The sequence below is a fragment of the Manis pentadactyla genome, chromosome 7 (assembly GCF_030020395.1).
Source record: "Manis pentadactyla isolate mManPen7 chromosome 7, mManPen7.hap1, whole genome shotgun sequence".
NCBI classification, from domain to species: Eukaryota; Metazoa; Chordata; class Mammalia; order Pholidota; family Manidae; genus Manis; species Manis pentadactyla.
The window spans coordinates 7,497,428-7,514,706 of record NC_080025.1 but is presented as its reverse complement, the minus strand read 5'-3'; the positions used below and the strand labels follow the sequence as shown (position 1 = coordinate 7,514,706).

At 39.3% G+C, this 17,279-nt stretch overlaps 1 protein-coding gene across 8 annotated transcripts in view; it reads right to left on the bottom strand.

Annotated features, from left to right (window-relative positions):
* TENM3 (teneurin transmembrane protein 3) overlaps positions 1-17,279 on the bottom strand; it is a 1,816,466-nt gene that overhangs the window by 1,584,075 nt on the left and 215,112 nt on the right. The gene's annotated exons all lie outside the window — the stretch shown is intronic.

The window sequence follows — 17,279 nt, the reverse complement described above, 5'->3', positions numbered from 1 at the left end:
AGGGATAAGGGCGGAAAAAAGAAAGGGGGCCTTATGATTAACATGTATATTGTGTGGGGGGCACAGGGAGGGCTGTGTAACACAGAGAAGAAAAGTAGTGATATTAAAGCATCTTACTATGTTGATGGACAGTGACTGTGAACGGGGATGTGGGGGGGACTTGGTGAAGGGGGGAGCCTAGTAAACATAATGTCCTTCATGTAATTGTAGATTAATGATACCAAAATAAAATTTTAAAAAAAGGGATTAAAAATTGAAGACCAAAAGCCATAAAATTCCTAGAGAAAAACATAGGTGGTAAATCTCCTTGGCATAGGTCCTCATGATAACATTTTGGATTTGACATCAAAAGGCAACAAAAGCAAAACTAAACAAGTGGGACTACATCAAACTAAAAAGTTTCTGAACAGAAAAGGACACCATCAAGAAAACGAAAAGTCAACCTACCAAGTGAGACAAAATATTTGAAAATCGTGTATTTGATAAGGGACTAATAGCCAAAATATAGAAAGAAACTCATGTAAGTCAACAGCAAAAAAAAAAAAAAAAAAAAGTTTGATTAGAAAATGGGCACAGGACCTGAATAAACATTTTTCCAAAGAAGACACACAGAGGGCCAACAGATACACAAAAAGATGGTCAGCCTCACTGAAACTCAGGGAAATGCAAATTAAAGCCAAGAGGAGCTACCACCTCACACCTGTTAGAACAGCTATTATTGAAAAGACAAGAAGTAACGAGCGTCAGTTAGGATGTGGAGAAAAGGGAACCCTTGGGCACCATTAGTGGTGATGTAAATTGGTGTAGCCACTACGGAAAACAGTATGGGGGTTCCTCAAAAATTACCATATGACTCAGCAATTCCACTTTTGAATATATATCTGAATAAAAATGAAATCACTACCTTAAAGAAATATCTGCATGTTCCTACATTCCTTACAGTATTATTTACAATAGCCAAGACAACCTAAATGTCCATGGATGGAGAAATGGGTAAAGAAAATGTGATATACACACATACCCACACAAGAAGGAATATTATTCAGCCCTAAAATAAAGGAAATCTTGCTAGTTGCAACAACACAGATGGACCTTGAGGATGTTAAGTGAAATGTCAGACAAAGAAAGATGTATACTATATGTTCTCACCTATATGTGGAATCCAAACAAACAAGCCCAAGCTCATAAATAAAGAGAACGGACTGATGGTTGCAGTAGGGGCGATAGGGTGGGGGTGCTGGTGGGGGGGGACTAGACAAAAGGGTACAAACTCCCATTCATAAAGTAAATAAATCATGGGATATAACGTGAATCATGAGGACTACAGTTAATAATACTGTAAGTATGTCAGGAATATGCCAAGATCTTAGAAGTGCTAGCTCAAGGAAAAATATATAACCATGTATGGTGAAGATATTAACTAGACTTATTGTGATCATTTTGCAATACAAACAAATACTGAGGCATTATGTAGTATACCTGAAGCTAATATAATATATATGTCGATTATGGCTCAGAAGAATGACTTATGCTTATTAATATAAGCATAACAGTTGACATAAGTTAACAGTTGAATCTACTTTGTAAGATACTGTCATTTGAATCAGAGCTTATGTTTGTAGTTGAAAATTATTTTACAATCAATAACTTTTACTGTGAGTGTTGAGAACTCTGATCTTCTGTCTCTAAAGAAATTTATCTAGAGGCCACAGTCAAAAGTTCTCTAAAGTAAGTATCAACACTTCAACAACTAAATGCTACTGTAAAGATCAGAGGGTAGATGCACTTAAAATAATTTTAGAACAATATTTACAGTGTTCCCAAGGAATATATAACAGATTCAACAAGCACTCTAAATCATCTGGAATGAGACAGAAAAAAGAAAAATCTATTGCACAAATCTATAGAATTTTACATGTGATTTTTAAAAATAACTGTAATTCTCTTCAAAAGTATTGTTCAGGTTTACATTGCTCACATTTATCAGTGAAAGAAAAATAAGGAAGTTCATCTTCTCTGGGTGATTCATTTTTAAAATAAGTTTTTAGCCCTTAGGTATCAGAATTGCCTTAAAGCCTAACATAAATTTCTAATTAAAAAAATAATAGGTGGGAATTTTTGTGCTTTGAAGTGCTTATAATGATACTTTTGTAAACAAAGTACTATAACAAATGGAGACTGCTTTATTGCCTTAGGATTTTTTATCTAGTACTGCACAAAAATGTTGCCAAGTAGTAACTACACAAGTGTAGATGCAAAATTAAATGCCTAAAATTGCCATTAGCAATTGGGAAAAATTATTAATCTGTCTGGAGGAAACTAATGGACATGATTAGGGAAACTGAAAGTCTTCATCTTATGGAAATCAATAGCCTACACGTATTTCCATCAGATAATGAATTACAGATTCATGAGTTGAAGATCAAATATGCTTTAGTATATATTCTGCCCCCACTCATCAATTTATGTATGTATACTTATTTAGACACTACATAGAAGAGATAGGAAAGCAAACCTGTGTTTTGTTTCTTTAGGATTTATAAATCATCAACAAAGGATTTTACAGTTAATTGACATCAAATAAAGTGATTGGTAAATGAAAATATTTTCTTTTCTTTTTAAAACATACAGGCTGTGTTTGCATGTATGTATTAAGATTGGCTCAAAGAAAGGAACTTGTCATTATGATGAGCTATAGATTATCTATATATACATGCAAATAAACAGAACCAGAGCATACTTTGAGAACCTCGTAATATATAGATGTTCATGGAATCACAAAAAAGATGGGTTGTGCGCAGTCCCATTTGTAAATATGGACCTAACCTTAATCCAAAGAGGAACATGAATGCATCAAACAGTTGTGTATCTACTGGAGTCTTGTTAACATGAGAATTTAATAGAACATCATTTATACTATGCATATTTGATGTCCGAAGGGACATACGTTAAAAACTCTCTGAAAAACAGTTCCCATTAAGACTATAATTCTAGAGGACAGTGCACCTTGGACAAGATTCAAAGCTGTTCAATTTACAGATGAATGACAAGACTATTGTAAGGAATTAGGTTTATGGTATTAGCTAGCAGGTGGTTTTCCCGTAGGATTCCAGCATATTTCCACCAAGAACAGTGAACTTGAGAGTCTCCTGAAAGACACTGATTTGAACTAAAGTTTCTCATGCAGATTGCAGCAAGGCAGGCTTGTCTTCATATATTGCAAAGTTCTGGCTTTAAGAATGTAGAACCTCTAGCTATGAATCTTGGGTAAGAACTCTATGCTGAGATCCAAGAGCCGAGGGTAGCAGCAAGTGGGAGAGAGATCGGAAGGGGGCTTGTTTTTGTCAGAATCCATTACCTGGGCAGAGTCAGTTCACACGGGCACTGCATGATGTTTAAATCCATGTGCGGGAGTTGCCCCAAACTATCAGCAAGGTAACTTAAATAATTCCCTTTAAAGGGGCAGGGGTCATAGCTACAGGAGTCCTAGCATGGTGCAAAAATCTGTGGGTAGTTTCCAGTTACCAACAGAGCTTCTCCATGTGCTCTCTCTGCAGGTCAGCTGTCTCTTCTGTAAGATGCGGATAACACAACTTGCCTTATCCACATGATGCTGTTCAAAAATGAACAGTGGGGCTCTTTTTGGTAGCTTGAACAAGTGTAAAGCAATAAGCTAATAAGGTGATCATCATGACAGAGGCCTGGGCATAGAGGAATAGCAAATACGCTTGCTTGATGCAAATGCTAATTAGTATGTTTAATAGTTTTGAAACTTCGAGGAGCTCGATCCCTTAGGCTGATAGTCTCAGACCTTTGTCATGTGTATTTCTGTTTGCTAACATTCTAACAAACTGGCCTTTGTGGACTCATTATAGTGGGGGGGACTGCTCCTGCCACGTGGGACAATCTGCACTTACCATGGGGTGGATTCGACTGCCAGCGCCTCCCATTCAAAGGACTGAATCAATGTAAAATCTGCTCCCCCCCAGCTCATGAACCCCATGGAGAGAAACTAATGGGATGGTCCAGGAAACTTTCAGTGCCATCAGCTTTCTGCGCTGATAGGATGATAGCTGTCCATCAACACCACTCATTCACAATTTTGATTTGAAATTCTGTAGTAGGAAAACGTCTCCCACATTTGTCCTCTGTCCTGCAAAATTCATGTAGTAGAGCAAAACTGCAAGGAGAGGCTATGACCATCTCCCCAGTGACCCCTAGTCCTGGGCTCTTGGTCCTCTTTTGTCCTTGAGGATATCTGTCAGAATGTTTTAGGTGGAATGGCTGGGCAGAAACTCAGGACTAGGTTCAATGCATCTTATATGGTTTTCTGCACTGTAGCATTAATGCATATACCATAAATTCATAGTTAAATTATTTCTTGCCTCTATCTCTGACCCTTCCATGTTTAATAACTTTATTCTCTCTGCTTATATGTATTTCATATAAACAAAAAAAGTCTTGCAACACTGAGATCTTATAATCTTCTCTCATAACTGTAGATCTGACTTATTCACTTGCAAACATTTGAGCCATGAAATACATACTTGATGCCTTCACTTTCTTAGACTATACTCACTTCTCCTTACAAAACTATCATAAGCCTGTGGCCTTTATGCCAGTGAAAACCAATGTTCTCCTTACAAATATTTGCCAGAAAATTGTCAATATAGTCATATAAATCTACAGTGCCTATGATGTAATTGGTGCTTACTTTCCACCCAATGGACCTGATTTCCAGGCTTTCCCCACACTTTAGCCAAGTATATTACTATACCTATTTCCAGTTGTTATAACTGAAGCTTAAGTAAATTGTCCAAATTATAAATTTCTAAATCCATGTTATTTGTAACATATGCCACTTAAGTAAGAGTCTGTATTACTCATACACGTTACCTACATTAGCATGCATATGTGTTGAATTGGTTTTTTGTATAAGGTAACATGTTTGAATTCTGAAATATACATGTAACTATTAAATATTATAATTATTATCATTCAGTTGTCAGTTTATTCCAAAATAAAAATCTCTGAGCAGGGAAAAGATTTTTGGGTTTTGTTATTTTTAGACCTGAAGTACCATATAATGTGCTACAAAGTATAAAATGATGAGTATTATGAAAACATCCATCCACCATTCATGCCAATAGACTGCTTAAAGCTTCTGATATAAAGAATCAGCTCTCATCTTTCATTGTTAAAAAATGATCCATGATTGAGCAACAGGAACTCTTGTTCGTTGCTGGTGGGGATGCATATGGTACGGACAGTTTGGAAGACAGACTGCCAGTTTCTTACAAAGCTTAACGTAGTCATACCATATGATCCAGCAGTTGCAACTCCTAGTTTACCCAAATGAGCTGAAAATGTATGTCATAAAACCCGCTCATGAATGTTTTCAGCAGCTTTATGCATAATTGCCAAAAATTAGAAGCAACCAGAATACCTTTCCATATAGGTGAGTGGATAAACAAGCTGCACCACATCAGAAAATGGAATATTATTCAACCACAAAAAGAAATGAGCCAGAAAACCATGAAAAGATGTGGAGGAAACTCAGATGCACATTGTTGAGTAAAAGAAGCCAGTATGAAAAGGCTGCCTACCGCGTGATTCCAACCATCTGACATACGCTGGGAAAGGCCAACTTATAAGAGTAAAAAGGTCAGTGATTTCCAGGGATTAGAAGGGGAGATGTGGAACACAGGAGATGTTTAGGGCCTTGACATTTTTCTGTCTGACGAATTAATGGCAGATAAATGACATCATGCATTTCATAAAATCCACAGAACGATACAGCACAAACAGTGAACCCTAAGATAAACTCTGGACTTCTGTTGACAATCACCTATCAAACTGGCTCACTTGAAGCTACTGTGCCGCAGACTGTTAATAGGAGAGACTGTGGTGGAGGCAGAGAGAGAGTTAATATAGGAACACTGCAATTTCTGTTTATTTTTTTCTGTACATCTAAAACTGCACTGAGAAATAGTCAGTTAATTTTACACATCCGATATTCAAACTAATGCATTCGTGACATCATAAATATATATTTGGCCTCTGCTTCCAGTTTCTGGTGCAATTTCTAAAACCCTTGAACTTGCTAAATGACAGGGGTGAGGTGACACACTCTGTTAGGATATTTGGTCTTAGGCTTTGGTTCCTAGCCCAGAATATCTGAAACCTCTGAAATTTCCTGAGTGACAGGAGCCAGAATAATATGTTTTGTTATACATAATAAGCCCCTTCCGCCACACCTGGGCTTATGCTAATGAGGTGACTCTTGGAGGCGGGGCTAGTTGCCAGGGGAACCAACCCAAATGATCAGAAGGCTGAAACTCTCAGTCCCACCCCCACCTCTGGGGAGAGGAGGGGGTTTAACTGAATCAGTCACCAACAGGCAAAGATTCAGTCAGTCGTGCTAACGTGGAGCCGCCATAAAATCCACCCCTCAACGGGGTTCAGAGGGCTGCTGGGTAGCGAGCGGTTGAGGTGCAGGGCGGGCGATGCGCCTGGAGAGGGCACGGGAGCTGTGCCCCCTTCCCCACGCTTGTCCCACGTACCTCGTCCCGTCGGCTGATCTGACTTGTGCCCCTTACACCACACCAGTACCAAGTAGAGCATTTTCCTGAGTTCTATGAGCCGTTCTAGCAAATTACGGACCCCGAGGAGGAGCCTGGGGAAGCTTGGGTTTATACACCGGGACTCACACCTTCTGGTTGGTCAGAGGTCTGTGCAGCCGGGGCTCGAGACTGGTGTGTAAAGTGGGGGCAGTCCTGGGCGACTGAGCCTTTACTCTGGGGTCCGTGCTAACTCTGGGCAGTGTCCAAGGCTGCGTAGAGTAAAAACAGTTTTAAATACGTAATAAAAGTCCATGAAGTCACGTTCTTACAGAACAGAGCACAGGTGGCAGTGATGCTGGCAGTAGGCTGGTCCTTCTCCAGCTGGTCTGCTGGTCCTCCTTCCCACATCCCTGCCTAACGAATGCCTCCTATATTCCTCTGCTAATAGAAGCAAACTGTGTCTCTTGAACGCAGACCCACTTCCCCCTGAGCCTTCAGATATTCCCCAGATACTCCTCTTGAGTTCACTGCACTTACCGAAATTCATTTTCAAAGAGCTTACTGAATTATCAAAAGGTTCCCGGAGGCCACAGTACATGGTAGAAGGAAACTGGTGCCAAACAAGATCACTTTGTTAATCAGCACTTTGCTGCTTTATTTTAATTTTCTCCTTAAAGCTTTAAAGCTTTTAAGCTGCATTTAGTTCTTTTCTTTATCACTTCTTATTGCTGATGGCAAACATTTTTAGAAAATAAAAGTATAAAGATTTCTTTACAGAGACCATCATAGCATGAGTTTATTAAACCACAGGACAATTAGTTACCCTGCAATAATTTATAGTTAATTTTTTTAGATTGTTTCTAACTAGTAGGTAACTTTTCTTTTTCACTGAAAGAGTACGCCCTGTCCCATGCTTACCTGGGCAATGGGGCTTCCAGTTTGCCCAGTCTGCTGCGTCCCCAATGAGAATCTGTCTCCTCACCTTGCACACAAGTTTCTAAGGAAGTTTTCTTTCAAATCCCAGACGTAGACTTGGAATAATTAAGAAAGAGGAGATATCTTCAGCCAAGTGTTTCTACAACTAGTCTGAAGTGCAGCAAATGATTTTCCATCACTTTGGAGTACTTTATCATTTAGGGCAGGGACCTTAATTTCCTCAAGACAAAAGCACCCGGTTGAGTAGTCTGCCACAAACATTATTTCTCACCCCTCATCACGGCGGCATGGCTGCACAGGATATCGGCTTGGCTTCACTTAAAGCCACAGTAAGCAGCAGAACAAAAGGCAAGGCGTTGTGCATGTCCTAGAGGAGCAGACATAAAGCACAGAGCCTTTCTAGGTTGTTGGATATTTCTGGGCACAGATGAACTATGAGGAGGTCCCCCAGTATAGGAGAAAGACCAACTTGGAATGAGACAGGGACCCTGCTGGGGGTCAGAGTTCCAGCTTCGGCTCTCAGTTGCTGTGACGCTAGACTAAGAGGCAGTCCCCTGAACCCATGTTTTCTCTTCTCTAAAATGCAGCTAGCATCGCTTTTCACATAATGGTTTAGACATATCACCTAACCCATTCAACTAGACTACATACATACTTAAATGACAGTCGCAGGAGGAATGACTTGACCAGTATTCCTATTTTTCAAGAGTCTAAAGTCCCCCATCGGATTTCTCCAAGTGCCATGCCTTTGAGGGTATTCTCTCTATCAGCTGCTTTAAGAACCACACCCTGAGGGTAAGGGTCAATTCACCAGAACTGACCTAAAAATTTCTTTTTGCGTTTGTGGTTCTGCATTTCATAAACTTCTTAAGACAGTTTTATCCATCACTATGAGAACAGTTGCTCCAAAAGTTTACTAGAATTGTCCAAGATGCAGCTTTCTTTTAAAATGTGCTCTAACCATGACACCTCAATTTAAATAGTGCCTTTAAACTGCTGTTTGAGACTAAAGGAGACAAGTAAGAAGTCACCATGTCCACAAGTTAACATTTAAGGTCTTGCTCAAGTTTCTCCACTCCTCATAGAGCCTTATCTCAATACTTTATATAACAGCTATTATTATCTCTGAATTCATCTTAGTTTCATATATACACACACACATACCACACAAATACACACATCATTTCCTTAATTATGTGATAAAAATGGTCAGAGTATCATAGGTCCACCCATAAAAGTCTTTTCTATCATCTGTAGTGAATTATTAATCATATTGATGTTACATAACAAATTTTATTTAATCTTTCTGCTTCAAGCATAACTTTCTCCTCAAGGACAAGACTCTTAGATCTCTTTTCCTTCATGCTGTGCAGCAAAAAGCACAGATGCTGTATTCATACCGTTCTTGTCTTAAAGTCTGGCTCTCTCATTTACTGGTTGTCTGATGTTAGCAAGTTACAGAAAGTCTATGAAACTCAGCTTTTTCCTTGAAGAGCTGCAAAACGATCAAAGGAGGAAATATACTTAAGGTTCCAGTCATAGTCAGTGTACTTAATTCACGGTGGTTAATAGAGTTTGGTTTGTTTAATCTTTAAATTGATTACACATGCTAATAGTCACCCTGACATAAGGAAAAGTATATCCATTAACAAGAATCATAATATAAGCAATGTGCTCCTTGATGGGGTAGGACAGTGGGTAGGCACCATTCTAAAAATGACTCCCAAGATTCCTATCTCCTGGTCAGTCAAACTAATTTCGGTTCTCAAGGGATTTTGCAGTTGTCATTAAAGTCCTCAGTCCACTGACCTTAAAATGTAGAGATCAACCACAGTGTACCCGGTTTAACCACACATATCCTTTCAAAGTTAGAACAAGAAAGATTTATTATACCACTGCTGCCTTTGAAGAGGGGGACCCAATTAAAGATGGAGGGGACCCTGAGCCAAGGATGCGGGAAGCCTCTAGAACTGGTGACAACTGTTGGCGAATGGCCAGGGAGAAGACAAGACACCTCAGTCCTGCAATCAGAAAGCTGGATTCTCCACACTTCCAGATGAGAGCCCAGGTTGGTCAAGACCTTGGCTTTGGCTGGGAGACCCTATGTGGAGGACCTGGGACTGGGTTTCCTACCTACAGAATTGTGAACTAGTAGACAGGGGCTGCTTTATGCTGTTACCTATGTGGCCACTTTCTTTGTGGTGACAGAAAATGCATGCACTGTGCTCTTGCACCTGTAACATCTTTACTTATCTTTTAAGAGAAGATATTTATGATAGAAAAGATTATTTGTCAAGGATCCTACTGATGAAAAAGAAGGAGAGTGAAAATTCAAAGAAATGCATTTCTACATCTTTATCTGAGGACAGTAATGTTTGTTTCCTTGGGAGTTCAGCTTCTAAGTGGTCCAATTCAAAGGCAGCTTAGTGTATTCCTTCACATGTCACATGCTCTCTGATGCATTTAAATTATGTCCAGCTTTAAATTCTATCATATTTCTACGATGTAAAATTATTGATCCTATATTTCCTGTGGATGTCAAATAAATACCCAGTTCTGATTTCCCTTTCTAGTTTAAGTTTGTACTTGAGACATCTGAATCATATTCATATCATTTAAAGTAGTGTTTATGAAGGCTCTTCAAAAGGCAATTTAGCATAATGATTAAGACTGAAAACATTCCTTATGTTTGAAACTCTGCTCCACCTATGATTGCCTGCCTCAGGCCAGTTACTGCTCCTCTCTGTGCCCCACAATCCATAAAAAGAGGCAAAGCACCTTGCCACTTGCAAGGTTGTTGTGGACAGTAAGCAAGTTTAATATATGCAAAGCACTTAAATCAGTGCCTGACACCCTAAGATTTACATAAGTATTTTATTATTTAATTTTGCATGTGGATATCCCGAAGTTAAATATTGTCTTTATGTTGCATCTAAGCTGTTCATTGTGTGCCTTGATGCTGTGAAATTCCACTTTTACCCTCTCTCTGATACTAACAGAACTGCTTTGAGTGACCTCTTTTTAATGTTCTGTTGTCTGTAAGCATCTACACACCTGAAGAAAACCTTTTTTCAATTCAACACCCTTCCTTCTATTAGAAGACTGTTAGCTGTACTAGAAAGTTAAAAAATCAAGTCTAGTGAAGTCAACAGTAGAGAATGGGTAGTGCTGTCTGAAGACCGAGCCCTTCAACATGCACTCGCGGGTCTCTTCTGAATCACTGCCGGAACGTGCGGCTGACTATCATGTGCATGTTAGACCACGGAACTGGAAAATGTAAGATGCTTTTTGAATCATTTTTTTTAGGCTAGAAAGGATAATGCACTAGTGCCACCTAGTTGTCTAAATATGATGTGCTACTTATTTATTCTTAAAGGAAATGTTGCTGCTCTGATGAGTGGGAATGTAAAATTCTAATTTGTTAAAACTGACTCAATCCTCCATTTATTTTAACAAATATTCATCTTCTGCGACTGATATAAGTGATAAATTCAAGGTTCCACTTAACTGTTCCTTATGTTTGTTTTATTTATAGAAGAGGGTTAGCAAACACCACATACTAATTTTCTTTAATTTTTCCTGTATCTGAATTATTTAACACATCTGCCACACCAGTGTATTACTCATATATTACTGTATGTCCCAGAGCTTCAAGCATCACAGAGTACAGTGTATGGTTTCTTTTAAAATATTTTAATAGAAAGGATCCTGCATAAGTCACACCAGGCATTTTATTGCATACTGCTCAGAAATCAGCTGCTTAATTCAGTATGAAGTGCACACACCGTGAGTGGTCTGTATTTTTTACTCGGCCTGACGAAGGTCTGGAGGTAGGCCTGGAAACTTGAGGGTGAAATAACTGTGAGGTACACTTAAGTCCATTCTCTGTGTCAGCAAGATCCCCATTTCTGTCCTGTAGGCCAGGCCTGGACCCCTGAGGAGAGGGGTCTGGGAGTTGCGCTGCAGGACTCTGGAGCCAGGGTAGAGGACCTCACCGGTGAGGAGGCCCTGCAGGCAGCCAGGCTCAGCAACCAGCTCGGGAGCGGATTAGACAAGGGGTGAGGGTGGTGGAGCTGAGCCAGAGAAGCTACCTCACATCTATGTGGTGTCCTCGGGCACTTTCAGGGTGAAGAAACTGAAAACAATATAGCAGATGAATTGCATCGTTCAGGGGCAAGCCTGGCAGTCTTCCCAAGGGGGTGTGTGTTGTCAGCCTTCCTATCACAGCCAACGGGGCTGGGGAAGTACATACACACACTGTGTCACTAACCATATGGGGCAGAGAGTTAGAGGAACATCAGCTCAGAAGGCAGGTTGTGCTAAGTCCCCACTGTTCTCAGGAAAATCCAAGTTAGTGAATCTCCATATCACAGAGAGGGAGGGTCAGCCACACTATGCTTGGCAGCTCCAAGACCCTCTGCTGCCTTCTTGTCTGTCACTATACTCAGAATGTCGTATCCTGAGAACATCCTTGGGACAATCAGGCACAAGCTTTGGCTGGGCTGTGCTGTCTGGCCTAGAAATCATCTCACTATCTGTCTGGACTGTGGTTCAGCTTCACTGCCTGCTGCTCAGAAGCAGGAAATTTCCTATGTAACATTTAAAGATGTGAGATACGGCACACAGGCAATGGTGTGGTTTCCTTTCTGAAATTTCAGCCAAATTGAAATGACTCAGTGAAAGAAAATCATGACAACACTTAAGCACAGGTATAGATAGTTTACATCCAAATACAAAACAAAAACAAACACCATTATTTCTCTAAATATTAGCTGGTCTTTTGTCTCTTGTTTTAAAAACAAATGCTCATCACTTGTTTAAATTCAATATGCAGCTTGGTAGAAAGTAAGAATCATGCTTGCTCCTGAACAAGGTATGTAGCATGTTTAGGCCTCTAAATAAATATGCATGTTACATGTTAGGTTTGATGACCTCTCAGCACTCCACACGTCCATTCTAAGTCAAAATTCCAGTGACTGCTAAAAACTGCAACTGGAGAAGAAGGAAGGGACTCAGCCAGCACTCCCCTCCCTCCTAGAATGCATGTTTAAGAGAGGGATTGTCACGTGATTAAAGCAAACTAGCTATCTAGAATATTAGTGCTTCCTTCCCATTGCCTTAAAGTCCAACGTAACTGGAGGTTAAGGACAGACAACCTACTTAAACATAAAGACCTTGCTACAGAGTCTGAGATATCAAGAAACAAGCTAATACACATTAGCTATTTGAATATATTACTGCAGCATACGGAGAGTTAAGTACTCATGGAGATACATGTACGTGAAGACAGCTAATCGATGATATTATTGAAATCATCTGGCCACCGTTTCCCTCCCCCCACCCACCAGCATAGGGATTGGAGAGCTTGGTACTCAGTGTCTAGCAGAGAATGCTAACTGATCATTAACCCGTTACTTATCCTTCCTAAACATGCAGCCTAACCTGCACCTTCCTCTCTCCTTTGCAACAAGGTGCCATACGAGACTGGCTGTAGAATGAATGTGCAGCCTCTCCAGGACTGACCCTTTAAAAAAAATGTGTGCCTCTCCTCACTTCCCGTTTGATGCAATAAGCAGAGAACCTTGAAAGTCAAATGGTGAATATGGCGGAGGTCCAAGAAGGTTGGAAAGATGTACGGAGACGTTTCAGAGCGGAGGGCATGCCAAGTCTGTGGCCTAAGTAACTTGGAAGGCAGACTAAAGGTAGCTCTAGGTGAAATGACTAGAAAAAGAGTGGTAGTATACGTGGGCAGTACTTTGCATCTTTAGCCAAGTATCGCAAGAAAAGGATGAGCTAAGGCATGGATTCTAAGCAGAAACGTATAGAACATCAGAGAGTCTAGGAACGTGTGAGCTTTAAGAGTTGGAAATGCTGATAGTTTTAGGTATTAAATAGTAAGAGGTGAGGATGAAGGAGGCTTTGAAAGACAGTGTCAGTTAAGAAGCTGACAAGGGCATAGGTCAGATTAAGGGTGTGACTCCCCCTTCTGGTGTGTTATCTCCGGCGGCCTCAGGTTGGCTTCCAAATAGTGGGGGGTCAGGTGTGGGAGAGGAAAAAAACTGGTAATGAGAATCATGCCTGAGAAAAAACTTTGGGTTAGTTCATTACATATAGAACTTACTGGAAGCAAGTAGAGAAGTCCATTAGCAGGTTCCAAAGCAGCCTTACCCTGGGCTTTTGAATTTGACCCAGGAGTTACCCGTTTGCTCTCTTTGACATAGAGGGCTTTTTGTTTTACTTTATTAGTTTCATTTTATTGAGGTAAGAATATTTAACATGAGATCTACTCTCTTAACAAATGTTTAGGTGTCCACATTATTAAGACTGATCTCACAATGTAATAATAAAAAGACCATGAGTAATTCATTATTCCAGAGTGGAAGGCCTAGAAGAATGTCACTGAGTTTTCTCAGGTGACATAAATTTGAACAGAGGGTCCTCATAAAAATACTTTGAAAATTCAGAAATCCTATAAAGAAGAGCCTTCTTTGTTTGTTCTGGTCAATATTCTTGGGGTCAAGTTGGGAGGCAATTTACCTTACAAGATTAAAAAAATATATATAAAAAGAAGGAAAGGAACAGAGAGAGAAAAACAAAAAGGAAGAAAATGAAAGGAAGAAAAAAAAATAGAGGAAAACATTGAGGTTTAAAATCAAGAGTCCAAAATTAACAGCACACTAAGATTTGAGATTGGAAGGAACTGAGTTTATATGGAAAAGAAATGTTTCTTTTCTTCTCATCTACTTCACCTGGACCACTATTATCATCAAACAGGGAACAGAGTTTGTTGAGATGATTCTCTGGGGATCTCATTTTGAAAATAAACTTTGTTAATAAAAAAAAATAATTCTAATTTAAAGTACACTTGAAATTTGTAATCATCTGAGTTTATGATTTTGGCCTCTAATGACAAGTGACCTTAATTCTGAGGGCAGGTTTTTGGATAATTTTTCAAGCAAAAGAATAAAAGAAGTAGTAGATGCTGACAAAACAGACATGTGAAGATGGCAAAATAAAACCAAGCAGAAAGATGAACACTGCAATGTATGTTTCCATCAAGAACAGTGTCGATGGGATACATCCAGATTGACTGTTTGTAAAATCCCTGTTGTATGTTCTGTCATTCAGCTTTAAACACACAGGAGTTTTCCTACAAAATGACAATCTATTGATAAGAAAATAGAGCAAGTTGACAGCACTAAGTCAATTCTCTCTACTTGATATTCTTCACATTTGTGTTTTTGCTTTGCCTTCAGAATCAAAGCAAAATGTTAAAATTGTTTGAATTGCATCTTTATCAGTGAGAGTGTAAAAATATCAGCCAATGAAATCAGCAGCCACCATGATGTTTTATTTATTGCTTTAGTCAATTCATGACTTTTTCTAAATTAATTATCTGGGTCAGGATGTTTATAGATAATAGAATTAAGTTCTTATTTTCCTATCAGTACATGTTCTATATGAAGCTATTTAGAAATTCAGATTTTGCATCGTCTATGAAGGCACAAACTAAACTTTGGAGAGATGCTCTGTAAATCAGAGAGGCATACATAACAACTAGAAGGAAATAAAAAGTGTTATAAATTCCTGAATATATTATTAGTTCATAACCCTTATATAAAGAAAGGATGTTAAGTCCGTTCTAACGCAATTGAGTCTCCAAGTCTTTTTACCTCATGTGTCCACCCTGCTCTAAGTGGACAGCAGGTCTATTTTTGCAGCACTAGAGGAAACTCATGCTCACTACCTGGCTCTTCCATCTCAAATTTGAAAACACAACCACGGATTGCCAGACATTTGAATAACCAGCAACAGCAAAAAGAAAAAGATTGAATGAAATAAAATAAAAAAGGAAGATCAAGATAAATACATAAATATTAAACGGAAAGACACTGCGTGGATACTTTATAGCATAGACATGACTTACAAAATTCTGATTGCCCCTTCTTGTTCTTATTGGTGGAATAATTTTTCTCCGCTTTTCCTCTAAATATTGCAGTTCTCAGGTGTGGTCCTAGATCCTTCTAGTCTTTCTATGTAACCTAAGTTACTTCATCCAGGCCCGTGGCATCAAGTAACATCAAAACTTCCAACTGTGTATGTTTGCTTTTGATCCTCTGAAACAGGCTCATATCGACATGTTTCATTTCCATTTGATACATAAGTTTATTTCAGTGATCACATGTCTCTCACTGCACCCCACACCCTTGCCAGCTTGCCCTAAGTCTTTCCCAAGTCTGTAAGTGCCCTAGACAATTACTCAAGCCAAAATGCATGCCATCTTCATTTTTCTCTACCGTTGACTTCCCACCTCTGGCCAGGCTCCCTGCGTCCTCAGCCTGGAAGTCTTCCGCCCGATTCCGTCACGGTTGCCTTCTCTGACCTCTCGTGTGTGAAGCAGTGTGCCACCTGCATTGTGAGATCGTCCCTGGCGACCCTAACTAAAGGAATCTCTCTACCAGACACTGAATGGTATCTAATCATGTTTTCCATGTAGAAAAAAAAATCACTATCTGAACATTTTAAAACATTGTGGGGTTTTTTTTGTGTTGTCTCACAGACCATTTAAGGAGAAAAAAATGGTACAAGACGATTATAATCCAAATATCAGATAAATGATAATATGGCCTGAGTTGAAGCTGATGAAGTATAAAAGCCATCATGATATTAGACCAGAAAGGAAGTGTGATCCTAGCTTACCACGGGGCTTGACACTGAATACTAGTAATATATTCTTAATAATGCAAACCATTATTGACATGGAGGTTATACACATGTATAAATACATACAATCATAAATACACACAAAAAAGTATGGACAAAATGCATGTTTAATATGTATTATATATTGACAGAACACTGTACCATTGAATAACCTTGAACTTGTAAAAACAACAGAAAGTGAGACACTAGGAAGAAAAATAATGGTGGCAGAAAAGGAAGGAACATACGTTTAACCACAGATACCGTGAAAAGCATATGGCAATACTAAGTAAAGTCCCAAACATATTGTTTATATATAGTACTCTAACAATAACTAATAGGAATAATTATATAAATGTCAAACTTTGGGAGATAGTAATGAAGATAAACTGAATCCTCATCTATTATAACTGAAAATCAATAGATACCTGTCTGTGTTAATGACTCTATAACATCTTACTACGTCGATGGGCAGCGACTGCACTGGAGTGGGTGAGGGCTGGATAATATGGGTAAATGCTGAACCACTGTGTTGTGTATTTGAAACCAACATAAGATTGTATATCAATGATACTTTATTAAAAAAAATAAATAAATAAGATAACTGCAGTTGAAGTCAGGAAATAGAGGCCTAAGATTAATTCCTAGGCCTACACCGGCAAGTAAAAAATAACGGTAGAAAACCTCGCCAGACTTTACCTCTGGGGAGCGGGGTGGTAGACAGAAGTGGTGAAACAGAGGTCCCTTGCTGTGTTGCTATGTGAATGTAGTACTCTGTTTTTCCTTTTAAAGTTAAAAATCAGAAATTGCAGACGCTTTCTCACTTCACTTATGCTCATCAATGAATGGTTTCCATGAAACACCATTTTCCTGCATATTCTGTGCGCAGCGCTGTGTTTATGCTCAGAATCTTCGGTAGCTGCTGTCTCCGGGTGCAGTCACTTGAGCCATCTTTCAACAGCGAGAGTACTAGCCAGGCCCCCTGATTGCCCCTCAGTGCTTTGGGTGGTTTCTGTTCTTCCAGCCCTTCTGTGACTGCTAGAATCCTCTTCAAATATTAGCCTGGAGGGCGGGCAG